This window comes from Canis lupus, chromosome 3 (assembly GCF_003254725.2).
Source record: "Canis lupus dingo isolate Sandy chromosome 3, ASM325472v2, whole genome shotgun sequence".
Taxonomy (NCBI): Eukaryota; Metazoa; Chordata; class Mammalia; order Carnivora; family Canidae; genus Canis; species Canis lupus.
Window position 1 is genome coordinate 22707787 of NC_064245.1, and position 15467 is coordinate 22723253.

General features: G+C 36.1%; 1 long non-coding RNA gene across 1 annotated transcript in view; it reads right to left on the minus strand.

Moving 5' to 3' along the window:
• Positions 1-7834: 7834 nt before the first annotated feature.
• Positions 7835-15467, minus strand: part of LOC112653926 (uncharacterized) — a 165125-nt gene continuing 157492 nt past the window's right edge. The window contains exons 5-6 of the long non-coding RNA XR_007409735.1: positions 9143-9227; positions 7835-7974 (exon numbers count right to left, since the gene is read on the minus strand). This is a non-coding gene — a long non-coding RNA (uncharacterized LOC112653926). The remainder of the gene's footprint in view (positions 7975-9142; positions 9228-15467) is intronic.

Below are 15467 nucleotides of genomic sequence, written 5' to 3' on the forward strand. Positions count from 1 at the left end.
TTTGTATTTCATTGGTGTTGGTAGTGATCTCTCCTTTCTCATTCATGATTAATTTGAGTCTTCTCTCTCTTTTTTTTAATAAGGCTGGCTAATGGTTTATCTATCTTATTAATTCTTTCAAAGAACCAACTCCTGGTTCTGTTGATCTGTTCCACAGTTCTTCTGGTCTCGATTTCGTTGAGTTCTGCTTGAATCTTTATTAACTCTCGTCTTCTCCTGGGTGTAGGATCTATCTACTGTCTTTTCTCTAGCTTCTTTATGTGTAAGGTTAGCTTTTGTATTTGAGTTCTTTCCAGTTTTTGAATGGATGCTTGTTTTGCGATGTATTTCCCCCTTAGGACTGCTTTTGCTGCATCCCAAAGATTTTGAACGGTTGTATCTTCATTCTCATTAGTTTCCATGAATCTTTTTAATTCTTCCTTAATTTCCTGGTTGACCCTTTCATCTTTTAGCAGGATGGTCCTTAACCTCCAAGTGTTTGAGGTCCTTCCAAAGTTCTTGTTGTGATTTAGTTCTCTTTTCAAGGCATTATGGTCTGAGAATATGCAGGGGACGATCCCAATCTTTTGGTATCGGTTCAGACCCGATTTGTGACCCTTTATGTGGTCTATTCTGGAGAAAGTTCCATGTGCACTTGAGAAGAATGTGTATTCAGTTGAGTTTGGATGTAAAGTTCTGTAGATATCTGTGAAATCCATCTGGTCCAGTGTATCATTTAAAGCTCTCGTTTCTTTGGAGATGTTGTGCTTAGAAGACCTGTCAAGTATCGAAAGAGCTAGATTGAAGTCACCAAGTATAAGTGTATTATTATCTAAGTATTTCTTCACTTTGGTTAATAATTGATTTATATATTTGGCAGCTCCCACATTCAGGGCATATATATTGAGGATTGTTAAGTCCTCTTGTTGGATAGATCCTTTAAGTATGAGATAGTGTCCCTCTTCATCTCTCACTACAGTCTTCAGGGTAAATTTTAGTTTATCTGATATAAGGATGGCTACCCCTGCTTTCTTTTGAGGACCATTCGAATGGTAAATGGTTCTCCAACCTTTTATTTTCAGGCTGTAGGTGTCCTTCTGTCTAAAATGAGTCTCTTGTAGACAGCAAATAGATGGGTCCTGCTTTTTTATCCAGTCTGAAACCCTGTGCCTTTTGATGGGGTCATTAAGCCCGTTCACGTTCAGAGTTACTATTGACAGATACGAGTTTAGTGTCATCATGATACCTATTCAGTCCTTGTTTTTGTGGATTGTTCCACTGAACTTCTTCTTAAAGGGGAATTTTAAGAGTCCCCCTTAAAATTTCTTGCAGAGCTGGTTTGGAGGTCACATATTCTTTCAGTTGCTGCCTGTCTGGGAAGCTCTTTATCTCTCCTTCCATTTTGAATGAGAGCCTTGCTGGATAAAGTATTCTTGGTTGCATGTTCTTCTCATTTAGGACCCTGAATATATCCTGCCAGCCCTTTCTGGCCTGCCAGGTCTCTGTGGAGAGGTCTGCTGTTACCCTAATACTCCTCCCCATAAAAGTCAGGGATTTCTTGTCTCTTGCTGCTTTAAGGATCTTCTCTTTATCTTTGGAATTTGCAAGCTTCACTATTAAATGTCGAGGTGTTGAACTGTTTTTATTGATTTTAGGGGGGGATCTCTCTATTTCCTGGATCTGAATGCCTGTTTCCCTTCCCAGATTAGGAAAGTTTTCAGCTAGAATTTGTTCAAATACATATTCTGGCCCTCTGTCCCTTTCGGCGCCCTCGGGAACACCAATTAAACGTAGGTTTTTCTTCCTCAGGCTGTCGTTTATTTCCCTTAATCTATCTTCATGGTCTTTTAATTGTTTGTCTCTTTTTTCCTCAGTTTCCCTCTTTGCCATCAACTTGTCTTCTATGTCACTCACTCGTTCTTCCACCTCATTAACCCTCGTCGTTAGGACTTCTAGTTTGGATTGCATCTCATTCAATTGATTTTTAATTTCTGCCTGATTAGCTCTAAATTCTGCAGTCATGAAGTCTCTTGAGTCCTTTATGCTTTTTTCTAGAGCCACCATTAGCTGTAGAATAGTGCTTCTGAATTGGCTTTCTGACATTGAATTGTAATCCAGATTTTGTAACTCTGTGGGAGAGAGGACTGTTTCTGGTTCTTTCTTTGAGGTGAGGTTTTCCTTCTAGTCATTTTGCTCAGTGCAGAGTGGCCAAAAAGCAAGTTGTATTGGGAAAAGGAGAAAAAGAGAGGAGAGAAAGAAGGAAAGAAAAGAGAAAGAGAAAAAAAAAGGAAGAAAAAAGAAAAAAAAGAAAAAGAGAAAGAAAAAGAAAGAAAGGGAAAAAATGGTGGGGGAAGCAAACAAATCAAAAAGCAAAACAAAACAAAACAAAAAAACAAAAACAAAAAACAAAAAACCCACGGGGGAGTATCTTCTGATTCTGTGTACTTTAAGTCCCTAGGCTTCCCCTGGAACTGTCCGTCTAGCTGGTGTTCTGGGGGAGGGGCCTGTTGTGCTGATTTTCAGGTGTTAGCACCTGGGGGAGCTGCTGTGCCCCTGCCTGGTGCAGGGCTCAGTGGGGGTTGTTTACCCCGTGAGGCCGCAGGAGGAACAGCCCCAGTGGCGGGGCAGCTCTGGAAACCTGGATTCAGCTCCAGCAGGAACTCCGTCTGCAGGGCCTGGAGGCTCCGGGCGGGGCCGCTGATCTGCTCAGCTGGGGCAGGAGCGTCCTCGCTGTCCTGGGCCCTCCCGGCCTCTGCCTGTCCCGGGGGAGGCCGGATCCTGGGCTGTGTCCCGGCGCCCTGTGCTCCGGAGCCTGCGCTGTTGGATTCGCGCTCCCGGGCCGCGCAGCCTCCTCCGCGGAGCCGCCGCCTGAGCCCCCCCGAGCTGCTCCTGGAACCGCGCAGCCCCCTCCACACGGAGCCTCTTCCTCTGCCCGAGCCCCTCCGAGCTGCTCCCGCCCCGCAGCCCCCTCCGCGGAGCCGCCCCCGAGCCCCCCGAGCTGCTCCGGGTCCCGCCGGGTCCCCCGTGCGCGCTGCAGCCCTTAGGGAGCTCGGCGCACCCTCCGGGGCGCAGGTGTCTGTTAGTGTCCCCGGGAGCCCGAGGGCATCCCCGCCCTCCTGGGTCCTGCTCCAACTCCCCGCGAGCCCCTTTCCCCCGGGAAGGTCGGTGCAGCTCCTGCTCCTCCGGGACGGGGCTCTCCTGTCCTGGGGACACTCGCCCCGGCCTCAGCCCGGCTCCTCGCGGGGCCCCTCCCCCTGGAGGCCTTTGTTCCTTTATTTCTTTTTCCCCGTCTTCCTACCTTGATAGATGCGCGAACTCTTCTCACTGTAGCATTCCAGCTGGTCTCTCATTAAATCTCAGGCCGAATTCATAGATTCTCAGGATAATTTGAAGGTTTTCTAGGTAATTTGTGGGGACAGGTGATTTGGGGACCCTACTCTTCCGCCATCTCGCCCCTCCCCCCCCTTTTTTTTGCACGGTCCCACGTAGGAGGAGGCCTTAAAATGTGTCCAGTGCCTCAGTTGTTTTTTGAATTTTTTTTTTGCTCTTTCATTTGTTGTATTTCCTTTTAATATAGGAACCTTTAATTGACTTATCTTCAAGTTCATTAATTAAATTTTTATTCTACTTTCTTCAGGCCTCTGTTGAATAGATTATTTGTGATAGCACATTGTTTTTTACTTTGTAAAATTTCTACATAGTCTTCAAAAATTATTTCTATTCTTCTGTAATTCTCCATAATTATATTCAGAGTTTCTACCTTTTCTTTAACATACTTCTTTAACATATTTATCATAGTTATTTTAAATGTTTGTTAATTTCAACATATGGACCTACCTTGAGTCTGTTTCTGTGCTACTTACCAATTTATTGCATCTCAGCTCCCAATCCACTCCTTATTGAGCTGCTTATAATGTGGGAGCTAGAATTTGTAAATGTTTCTCTTTTGCCTGCTGACATGATGGTTGGGCAGCATATTGAACATCTAGTGGTGCTCACCTGCAGTGTGTTTCACTGCACTACTGCAAGCAGCTTCCCAGTAAGTTCTGCAGACATTGCAGTCATCTTCTCATTAGCTTAGCACAGCCTGTGGGCAACTTCCTGGAGAGTTTCATTGATGCCTCACCTCTGTAGGCAATTTTCTGTGTGCCTGCTTGGCCTGCACTACCATAGTGGCTACAGACACACCACTTCCCATGAAATCAGAACCAGGGATATGTGTAGAGGAAATTTCAAACATTTTCCTTCCTGGAGTATTCTGCTTCAGCCATATTGATAGAACATTCCATGTTCTTTATTTGCATTTTACTACTTAATTTCTGTTACTGGTTAATAAATGTTTATTATAAACTTTCCCTATTCAGATGTACTGTGTGGTTTTTGTTTCTTGACAGGGCCCTAACTAATGTAGAATCGGTAGTCATAATGGTTTCAGGAGATAGATCCACAGAGATGGGATTTGCAGATTGGTTTTGTATCATTTGGCTTTAACACAGTGTTAATTCCTTCCTAATTAAAAGTGAGATGCTAATATTCTAGGACATTCAGTGGCATCATAATTAATCAAGCGGTGGTCAGTGTTTGATTGTGGTGAAGTGCCAATTAAAACAAGTGCCTTGGGAGTCCAGTGACTTGTCTGTTATGGCTGTAGTGATGACTATAACAACTGTGGTGTGAGATGGATTCTGTGTACACTGCAGGACTTGAAAGCAAATGACAAGTTCAAGTTCCTGACCTTTAATTTCAAGTCACAGTTTGAAAAAATAAAGCACTTCCTTGAGAGACTACAAGGAAAGACTACTGTTGCTGAAAAATCAAAGACAAAATGTAAAGGCAGAAATCAAAGACCAAAAATATAATTATGTGGCATATTGAGTTACACTATTAGTGGCATTCAATCTTACCATTTTTCTATGTTAAAGTTATGATATAGATTGGGAAACACTAAAACTTGAAATGGAAACATCTGGAGGATGTAGATGAAATGGAGATGAAAATCTTCATCTCCTATGTCACTTTTAGTGTCATTTGTTGGTAGAAGTAGATTGCCCTCCTGTGTATGAGGAGATTGGGATTTCTTTTCTTGTAAATTCTATATCCTTTTTTTTAAATATTTTTTTATTTATTTATGATAGTCATAGTCACAGAGAGAGAGAGAGAGGCAGAGACACAGGCGGAGGGAGAAGCAGGCTCCATGCACCGGGAGCCCGATGTGGGATTCGATCCCGGGTCTCCAGGATCGCGCCCTGGGCCAAAGGCAGGCGCCAAACCGCTGCGCCACCCAGGGATCCCTAAATTCTATATCCTTAAGAGAGAATGGATGCCAGTTCTATTCAAGACATATCACAACACTCTTTAGTACTGTTAGATCCATAACTAGTGTCAAATCTCAAAATGTTGCAGGAGGAAAGATATAACTATGACCCAGAAAGAAATAGGTTAAACACCAAAAGAATTTCAAGACTTTGCTATTATGTCTGCAGAAACCCAGAGAATATATTAAATGAATTCAGGAGGACACAAATACTATTTATATAAGTGAATTTCTTAGAGATCCTGAATTTAATGCATTACCTTATGCACTGGAGGTGACTCAGGTGGCTTATTATTTGGTTGGCTTAAACTGAACTCAGTGTGGCCTGTGTTTAAAAGCTTTAGATGCTAGAGCTTACCTGGTAAGATGTGAATGAGAGAATCCACAGACTTAGGCCTATAAGAATGTGGGAATCAAGATGTATGACGTCCATACCCTCTATATTCTGTAAGAACATAAGATACTCCCTCCACCAAAGCTTTAAAAATTCATACATGAGGGAAGCACTTATGTTCTTGAAAAGCCTTGTAATTGGCATATATGCACACACACACACAGAAATATAATTCTGGTACTATTGCCTGTGGATATGTAAATCAAGATATTTCAAGTATTCCACATTTTCCCCCAAATTATTCTTCCTATCATACTTATGCTAGTTAAAAAATGCCCTAATCTGACTCTTTAAATATATCTATATTTTGTACTTCAAATTTTGAATGGATCTAGACATTTGATTTGATTCTCTGCTGGGAGCAAGTCAATAAATTTTTTCCGTAATAAAAGAGCATCTTTAAATCCTTTTATAAACATGAAAAGATAAAACCAAAACACATTTGGGAAAGTCACAGGTTGTGAATGAAACCATGGTTGATTTTGTTGCCCAGTATCATAATAAGAAACTGTAACAATAACCCCTTGTTCAATTAAACAGATAGTCACTGAGTATCTGTGATATAGTCAGTAGTAAGATGTCTGATATTTAGTGTATACAAACAGTAAAATCTATAAATTCTCTCCTCAAGGACTGCATATTTAGAAAGACCTTCAGTTTATTTCCTGTAATTAAGAGTCTCTTACGGTTTGTCTCCCTCTCTGATTTCATCTTGTTTTATTTTTAAATCACTTCACTACGGTATTTATAAGCTTAAGACCCTAACTCTGTCTCCTTGTTTGGTGTTTCACATTTATCATATAACATTTAAAATGTTTAATTAATTTTGTATTTATTTTTTCTTCCCAGATGTTATGTAATAGTGGAGTCTACATTTCATAAATGTTTTCCCATGGTAGTAACACTCTGCATAGTGACTTGCTTTAGGCATATTTGGTACATTTTCTTCATTTATTGTATATATTTATTTGGCAATGAAATAAGTACACTAACTTTTGGGATTTAAAACTGTACAATATTCTAGTTATTGAAATTAAGGAGCTCAATATTAAATGTAAAATTATTAATTTAATGATAATATTACTATTATATTTCACAGTAAGAAATGAAAAAGCAAATCCAAATTTTTTTTTTATAGCCTGTCATCATGCTTTCTCTTTTTGGAAGTATTCTTATTAGAGGCCTTTATTTCTATTTGCAATTTTTAAGTAAAATTAAAGAATATGTGAATATCAACAATCTCATGTATCAATGACAATTATATATTAGCTTTATAGAAAGAAGTTGAGTCATTCTTAAACAGCATTGTGTGGTATTTGAAATGTTCCAGTTTTCTGGAAGCACTCATCAAGGCCTAAGGTTTTCTCTAAAGTAATTCAGTGAAGTGACCAAATACCCCTCATTTTAATGGACTGTATCAGCCTCCTAGGAATTTTCATTGGAACATTAACTTGTTCTTTTATAGCCCAATTCTCAAATAGCAGTTCTTGTCCTCTTTCAAAAAGTCAGCAATTGTGAAAGCATTTTCTTATTAGAGTTTTTCCCAGTTTTGTGGAGACGTTATTTTTAAAGTCATATTCATTCTTTTTGAGTAATTTGTTCAGGTAGGACAAAAATAGCTTTAGAGTTATTGCTATACATAACACTCCTATTAATAGATATTTAATAGCTTCTCAGATAGTTGCTTTCCTTTAATTAAAAAAATTATAAATATTTATTGAAGATCTGATATATCTCACAGTGTTAGATGCTGGCATTGTGTAAATAGATTAAAATAAAAGTCCTGGATATTCAAAGAAATGAAAATAGGACACACTGTGAATAAAGGAGTATAGAATATTTGCAGTCAAATCACAATAAAATGAATGAAAATTAACTGCCTAAGAATTAGGTAAAACACCATAAAGAGTTTAAGAAAAGATATGCTATATATGTCTTTAAACATGAGTGAGAATCATGAATTGCATCAAGAAAAAAAGAACCATATTCTGGGCCAAGGTCAATGTGTAAAGTATCAAAGAAGATTCAGATAAAGACAAGGGAGAAACCCAGGGCACAATTCAATAATAGTGTCATGTGGGAGATGAGAAACCAAGACACACAATTGAAAAAGGTTTTGTTTTATTAAGAGAAGATATTGTAATGCTCTTGGCTCTAAACTACAGAAAATCCCCATTCACACTTGCTCTAAAAACAGGACATTTATCATGTTACATAAATTCAGGTTCATAAGTAAAAGTATGTCTTCAATCATCAGTGTGTCATCATCAGGCAGTTTGGGGCATCACTTCCAGATTCAGTAACATGCAGAGATAGAAAAATACAGAATATTTGTTTTATTACTTCAGGGAAGATGGACTGTGGAAATAATAAAAATAATTTTAAAATGTGTATTTAAAAGATAAAACATATAACTAGAAGTATGTATAAGTGAAATTAGAGAGTATTTTAAAGTGAAATTAGAAATTTCCCACTATGTGAATGAATAAATAAAAGAGAGCAAGAATGTATAAAATCCACATGTATAAAATCCCCTTATATAACTGTTTACATGAAAACACAGTCACTTCCAGAGACAGAAGAGGACTTCTCTGCTTGGTCTTTTTCTTAGCAATCGACAGTCCTTCTCAAGGATTTCTTAGCAGGTTTTCCCATATTTGGATCACATGCCATTGGCAAATCCATTAGTGAGAAAAGAATGGGGCCACCATGACTGACTGATATTAATCAGAGAAGATACCTAGAATCTCGATGACAGTCATCTTCTCTGGGGGCGGGTAGCACATGAATGAATAGCTAAGCAAAGTTGTGTTTTTGTTTTGCTTTGCTTTTATTTAAGGAAGATAAAGAGAGGATTGGATAAGTGACCAATTTGTTCCTTACCGAGAACAAAGGAAAATATAGATGTTTAATGAGGCTGATAGTATTTATTGAATCAGTGAGACTCAGGTTTGTAGTATCAAATGAGCATAAAATGTGTGGACACTAAGTTCCAGAGTGGTGTCCTGAGTCAAACTTATATGGTTTACAAAAGATTGAATGAAAATATGGAAAGTCTCTCTATGTTCTTTGACGTTATATTATGGGTTTGGATTTAATAAATGAGAAGCCAGAAGAGGTTATCTGTAAGAGAGGGTGATGATTTTTTCTTTTAAGAAGATAATGGTAAAAAAGATGATGGATTATCTAAAACCCTATAGGTTAGAAGCAATAAAACCATATTTAAAGCAATGGAATATATCAGGAAAATGTTATGTAGGGCTAAGTTATGAAAGCAGTAATGATACTGGAGAAGTGTGGAGGTTTGCTACACATGTATCTGGGGTTAATATTTATAAGACCGATGAACAATGAAGCATTGGAAAAGGGAGAGAGAAGCTTTAAGAATGATAGTCACGTTATATTAGGAGAGGCTTACATAACAGCAATAGCAGTGCATACGGCAAGACACTCACAGAAAAGACACTTTGATACACTATTTTGAAGATATTCATGAGATATCATACAGGCCTTCTTCAGTATGTAAATGGCAATATGCATCTGAAGCACAAGAAACATGAAGTCAAGAGCTGTTACCAAAGCAGTCACATTTGAAGATACGGGCTAGGGGCCCAGAATTTTTTATTTAGTAGACTTGTATGAAATGAATAATTTGCATTTATGACAGGTTCAAAGTTGGTGCAGATTTTGCTCGTCCATGGACCACAACTTTCCGAATCACTGCTGTGGAGAATAGGGCACTGAACTGAGAAAAAAAACGTAGCAGTATAACTGTACACTGTAGCACTGTTGAGTGCTAATTTGAAATTGTGATCATGAGTTTAAAGTGTTATCAATCTACTCTAATATTGAATATTTTTCTAACAGCCCTTGGCTGTTAAGGTGTTTGCCCACTGAAAGCATGTACCTTTTGGGTGCAGTCAGGGTTAGGGTGCAGTGAAAAGATAGAGGGAAAGATCTCCATGGATAGGTGAAAATATTAAAATGATAAGACTTTAAAATCTTAACAAGATTTTTTAAATTATTCTGTATTAATATAATAGGTAAGCACATGATTTATTTCTCTTAACATTTGTAAATTATCCATCATTTTCAGGACATAAAGCCATAAGTCAAGGATCACAGAGCAGACCACAAGGAGAGGGAAATTCCTAAAAGGCAGGAGGTTTTTTTTGTTTGTTTGTTTTTAAGATTTTATTTATTTACGATAGACAGAGAGAGAGAGAGAGAGAGGCAGAAACACAGGCAGAGGGAGAAGCAGGCTCCATGCCAGGAGGCAGGTTTTTGCAACACTTCATACTGGACTTACATTACCATTTGAGTCACTCTTTTTTTTTTTTTTTTTTCAGGAATTGCTTTCTGAAATGCTTTCAAGCCTGTTAGGAAGTTACAGTTTTTTATTTATTTGTTTTACTAACACATCCCATTCTTTTTTTTTTTTTTTTGACACGTCCCATTCTTAAGGAATTTTGTAACATTTAAGGCTATTTTGTAATCATTTTATCTTAAATTCATCAAAATACAAATAATAAAGTGAATAAACTTAAATTAAAAATGTTTGTAGCAATATTTAAAGAAAAAATAAAATAATATTTTAGATTTCCTTAGCCAAAGGGTCTCCTAAAGCCAAACTACTTTGGCTGTCTGAAAGTTGAATAAATTGTTACAGAAATAACTATAGTGCATTTATATGCACTATTCTATTTTTATCTATTAGCAGAATTTAAAATTTATTTTCAACAGAAACACTTCATTTTCTTCTTAAGGGAGAATTCACCAGAGCCCATTCTTAGAAACAAGGTAGATCATTTTCTAAGAAATTCATCTGTACGCAGTAAAACAGGATCACCAGGATAGGCAAGAATATGTTGAGTTCTGACACAACTGTTCCCCCTTCATCTATTCAGTGGGTTCCACATAAAATTATTGTATATTACCTAAAATAGGTTTAGACAATTTAATCAAAGCTTGAAGAAGAGTGCCTGAGAGACAAACTTCCTTGTTACTGAAGAGTGATAATCGTAGGGTTTATCTGGTTGCTTTACAGAAATACTCATAAAGCTACTGAGTACAATTAGTGTATGCATTGCAGTAGGATTATTATTTCATCTCCTCTCAGTGACTTCATCTATAATTTGGAAATACTAATGTGTTGAATTAATATTTATTTTAACATAGGGACTTGTACATAGTATGCTCACGGTATTAGCTTCAATAACAACTATTTATATATAGAAAACTTCTTGAATGAGGCTTTTTTCAACAAATTGTTTCATTCAAAAGGGAGATCTACTTCTAGGTAGTAGTTCTTGCACTCAAATTGTTATTGTTCTCTGGCTGGAACATATTAATTTAGTATGAATAATATACTTTATATAATTGCATATAAGTGACAAAGCCATTACCTACTTACATATAGAAGATTTGTATTGCTGTTTTTTTTTTAAACATTTTATTTATTTATTCATGAGATACACAGAGAAAGAGGCAGAGACAGGCAGAGGGAGAAGCAGGCTCCTTGAGGGAGCCCGATGCAGGACTCGATCGCGGGTGAAGGCAGATGCTGAACCACTGAGCCACTTAAGCACCCCTAAAATTTAGGTAGAGATTGTTCACAGGGTCAGACCACTGGAGTCATGCCTTTTCTATAGCAAATATGTTTAAAGGAAAGAATCACTACTGTCAATGAATGGGTGTTTGTTTCTATCAAGTAAAAAATATTTTCTTATATTATTTTGATCTAAATGAGTATTGTTAATAAGTATCAGTCACAATGTCTTACTGAAAGTTGCCAAATGTATAAGCCTAATATTTAACTATGTTTTTTTCTCAATATAAGAACTAATTTTAGAATTAACATCATCCAAAACTAGAAAAACTTAATCGTAAACATTATGCCATATTGTCAATATATTAGGCAATTTCACTGGACATGAGAGATGACATGTGAAATTTATTTTTATTCAAAAAATTTGTATGCATAACAATATTATGTGTTATAACAGCATAAATCATAGCATGACATACTTTCTAAAATGTCCTTTTTTTTTGGCAGAGCATGTTGTAAGCGTATCTTTATGTTTTTTGTTTGTGTGTGTATGCAGACATTATTTTATATAGATACATGCATACACACATATATAGAGAGAGAATTAAAGTAGGACCTTTTTGGAATATATAAAGACATAAAATGAAATATATTTACATATACATACATATATATTTTAAGATGTTCCTCTTTTATGCTGATAAATTTCTAGTTATTAAGAACAATGGAAAAGTAAGTAAAACAACAGATCATGTTTTCCAGATTTTAAGTAATCTGTTATCAATTTAGGGGGAATCATTAGTTCTTTTAAGTTACATGAATTTCTCTACTAAAGTGACTCTGTAAAGGCCAAAGAACAAATAAATCAAGTACTGCCACCCTTGTGCTCTGGAAGTTTCAAATATTTTCTCTGCTTCTCAGAAAGTGATACATGTCAGTGGAAGAGCTTATTTCAATAGGTTGTCAAATGCTCACACAGATGAGTTATCAGGGACAGTGATAAATACTTTTTCAGAATTTTAGCTAGAGAATAAAAGTCTAAAATAATATAAATTTCAGTGAGGAAGAATTACTATGTTCTTCATTATTTTTGACCTAGGGGCTTTCACATTCATTGTTTCATGTAATCTTTAAAATATTATATGAGAAAAGTTACATTACTTCTATTTTGGAAAACATAACTCAAATGTTCTATATCTCAACCAAGATCACATATTAATCAATATTAAGATCAGTATTTTACTGCTTTTTTTGGATTTTAGTACAGTGTTCCTCTAAATCTATATCACAATACCTTCCCTTTTTATTTTATCTCTACTGTATGGCCTAAGGAAAGAGCTGTAAGCCCTGGGAATGCAGCACACATCTAAATGTCAGCACACAGAATATGAACAGGAAATTGGGAAGATCATAACATGGACAGTCAACCTAGAATACAGTAATCATGGATAACTCTACCAGATGTGTATAGATATTTTGGATGCCTGGAGACTTTTCAGAGTAGTCTGTGATCCTGATTAACTAGCTAATTAGTAAAGAACTAATTTTTGTGCAAATCAAACTATTTTTTTAAGTTCCGATATTTTTCCCCATTCTTGTCCATACTTGTTTAGTAGAGCTCTGGACTATCATAGTCCAAGCCTCAGAGTATTTCTGCAATGCTAGAGACATAGAGCCATGATTATCTGTTGAAGGAGTAATTCTTTAATCTATAAGAAAACATTTCAGTTAATTGTCACCTGAATTAATTTTTAGAAATACTTACCACAAATAGGTCATTTTATTTTATTTTACAGAAACTCACAATTAAGCATATGTTAAGTGATTTTTAAAATTTTGGTAGGAATAAATAGGCAAAGATATAGCTACTTTTCTTTTCAGTGAAACTGTTTCACTAAATGAATGAGAAAGATTTCATAACATAAAATGGAAAAAATATATCAATAATGGCATATCACCAAATGGAGATCCTATCACAATGCATATACATATCAAATCATCACATTGCACACTTTAAATATCTTACAATTTTGTCATTTATAGCTCAGTAAAGCTGGAAGCAATGACTATGCATTGTCTACCTAGCATCACAGTCACTGGCAGGCATATATAGGAAGAACTTTATAGCATTTATTTAGCAATTAACTCCTTTTAATAAAAAAATACAAGAAGGAGCTTCAAAACACGGTTTTAAGACTTATAAAATGTTATATTAAATGTTAAAAATATGTTTGAAATTGATTAGAATCAGAAAAAATGTTTAAAATTCCAGTGGAGAGATGTCCCTTTCTTCTAAAAAAAGAATAATATTGTAATGTTAAAGATATAAATTATTTATTGGATTAAACTTTGAAATTAGAAATATAAATAAATATGAGTAGGAAGCTGGAGATTTGAATTCATTGCATGTATAATTAAGCAAGTAAAAATAATAATTGAAAGTTATGCTTTACTCCTGCTTATTTTTATTTTACTTGATTTTTCATTTTTAATATTTGAAATGATCCAGTTCAACTCAAATTCTTATATTTTTCTTTTTATATGTAACTATATATAAAACTATTTATTCCTATAAAACAGGTTTCCAGGTGTCATTGAGTGTGTAGTGATCATGGGAAGGAGTCAGCTGGCTTATTTGAGTGGCTTACCGAGTAGCCACATTAGCAGGGAATAGTGTTTTATTTTTTAATCAAAAGATAGCATGGTACAGGTATCATCAGAAGCATACTTGTAGAGGGATAAATCAAAGATAAAACTATGGAGAAATAATATGTCAAGACCAAAACCATAAAACCAGTTTTAGGTATGTGGACCAATTCAAAATTGAGGATTATGCAAATTACAAAAGGATAAAAAAATTTGTCTAAGCCATGTAAGGAATATAGCTTAAGTTCAAATTTAAAAAAATCTTTGGTTGTTGTTTCTCAAAAATTTTAAGTATTCATAACAGTCTTACTATGATAGTTTATGTATAGTCCTATCTGGTAGGATAAAATGATCTCTCATGGATCTTGCCATTTCTCTAATTCAGTCTGAGTAGTCACATAAACTCGAAACAATCTATTCAGTGTCAATGATCTGTAAAAAGGACATGTAAAGAAAAAAAAAAAAGTACTTGAACCAGATGGACTGGTTAACAATAGAACATTTTACAAATTACCAAGAAAATAAAAACAAGAGGTGGGAAGCCACAGCCTTGACAAGATCATTTTCCTAATCTGATAGAAGCAGAGATAACTATGATGCTACATTTCTAGCAAACATAATCATTGTGTTCACTGTAAGAACCAATTGTTCTTAGTCATGTGGAACCAAAATTAATTTCTAAATTATGAACCAACAGATTGCAGTATGCTTCCCTATCATTTAGGAGTAGAAGGACCCAGGTAATTGAGTTTATTGTTGCAGTGTTTAGGAAAAATGCTTAAGGAATATTAATTTTTCATATTTTAATGGTATGGCAGGTTTCGATGACAATGATTTTTCAAGAGTAAAGAAAAAACTGGAAGGTGATGCCAGCAAAGTCAGTGGTGGCAAAAGACATTCCTTGGTTGCCCCTGCTACTCTAGAACAACAAAAATTTAGCATCCATTCATGGACAAAAGTGCCTTTGAGGAAATCATATAGTGGGCTCTATATACCAAGGGACCCAGGAGGAGTTACACTCATCTGTGCTTTAGGTAATAGGCAGATGGATCTGTCCTGGCTGTGGAACCTGCAGTAGCCTATGAAACAGCTCCAGTTCTTCTCAACTAAACTTGTAGATATGATAAAATTTGAGGTCTCCCAAATACATCTGGATGATGTATTAATTAGTAAGTTTCTACATAAAACAGCATGTCTGTAAGATTACTCCAAGATATTGCCTATTAGTTCTCTGAGTATCCTGTATGGATTTACCACATTTTTTCTTTAATTTTTATCTTGAGAGACATATTTCTATTTTGTCCATTATTAATAAAACTTCTATGACTATTTTTGTGCACTCATTACTCTTAGGTATTAAATGAAAGAAACAGTCACAAAAGAGTACACACTTTTACAGCTGCTTATTTTATTTTATTTTTTTTTAAGATTTTATTTATGAAAGACACAGAGAGAGAGAGAGGCAGAGACACAGGCAGGGAGAAACAGGCTCCATGCAGGGAGCCCGATGTGGGACTCGATCCCTGGTCTCCAGGATCACACCCTGGGCTGAAGATGGTGCTAAACCACTGAGCCATCCGGGCTAC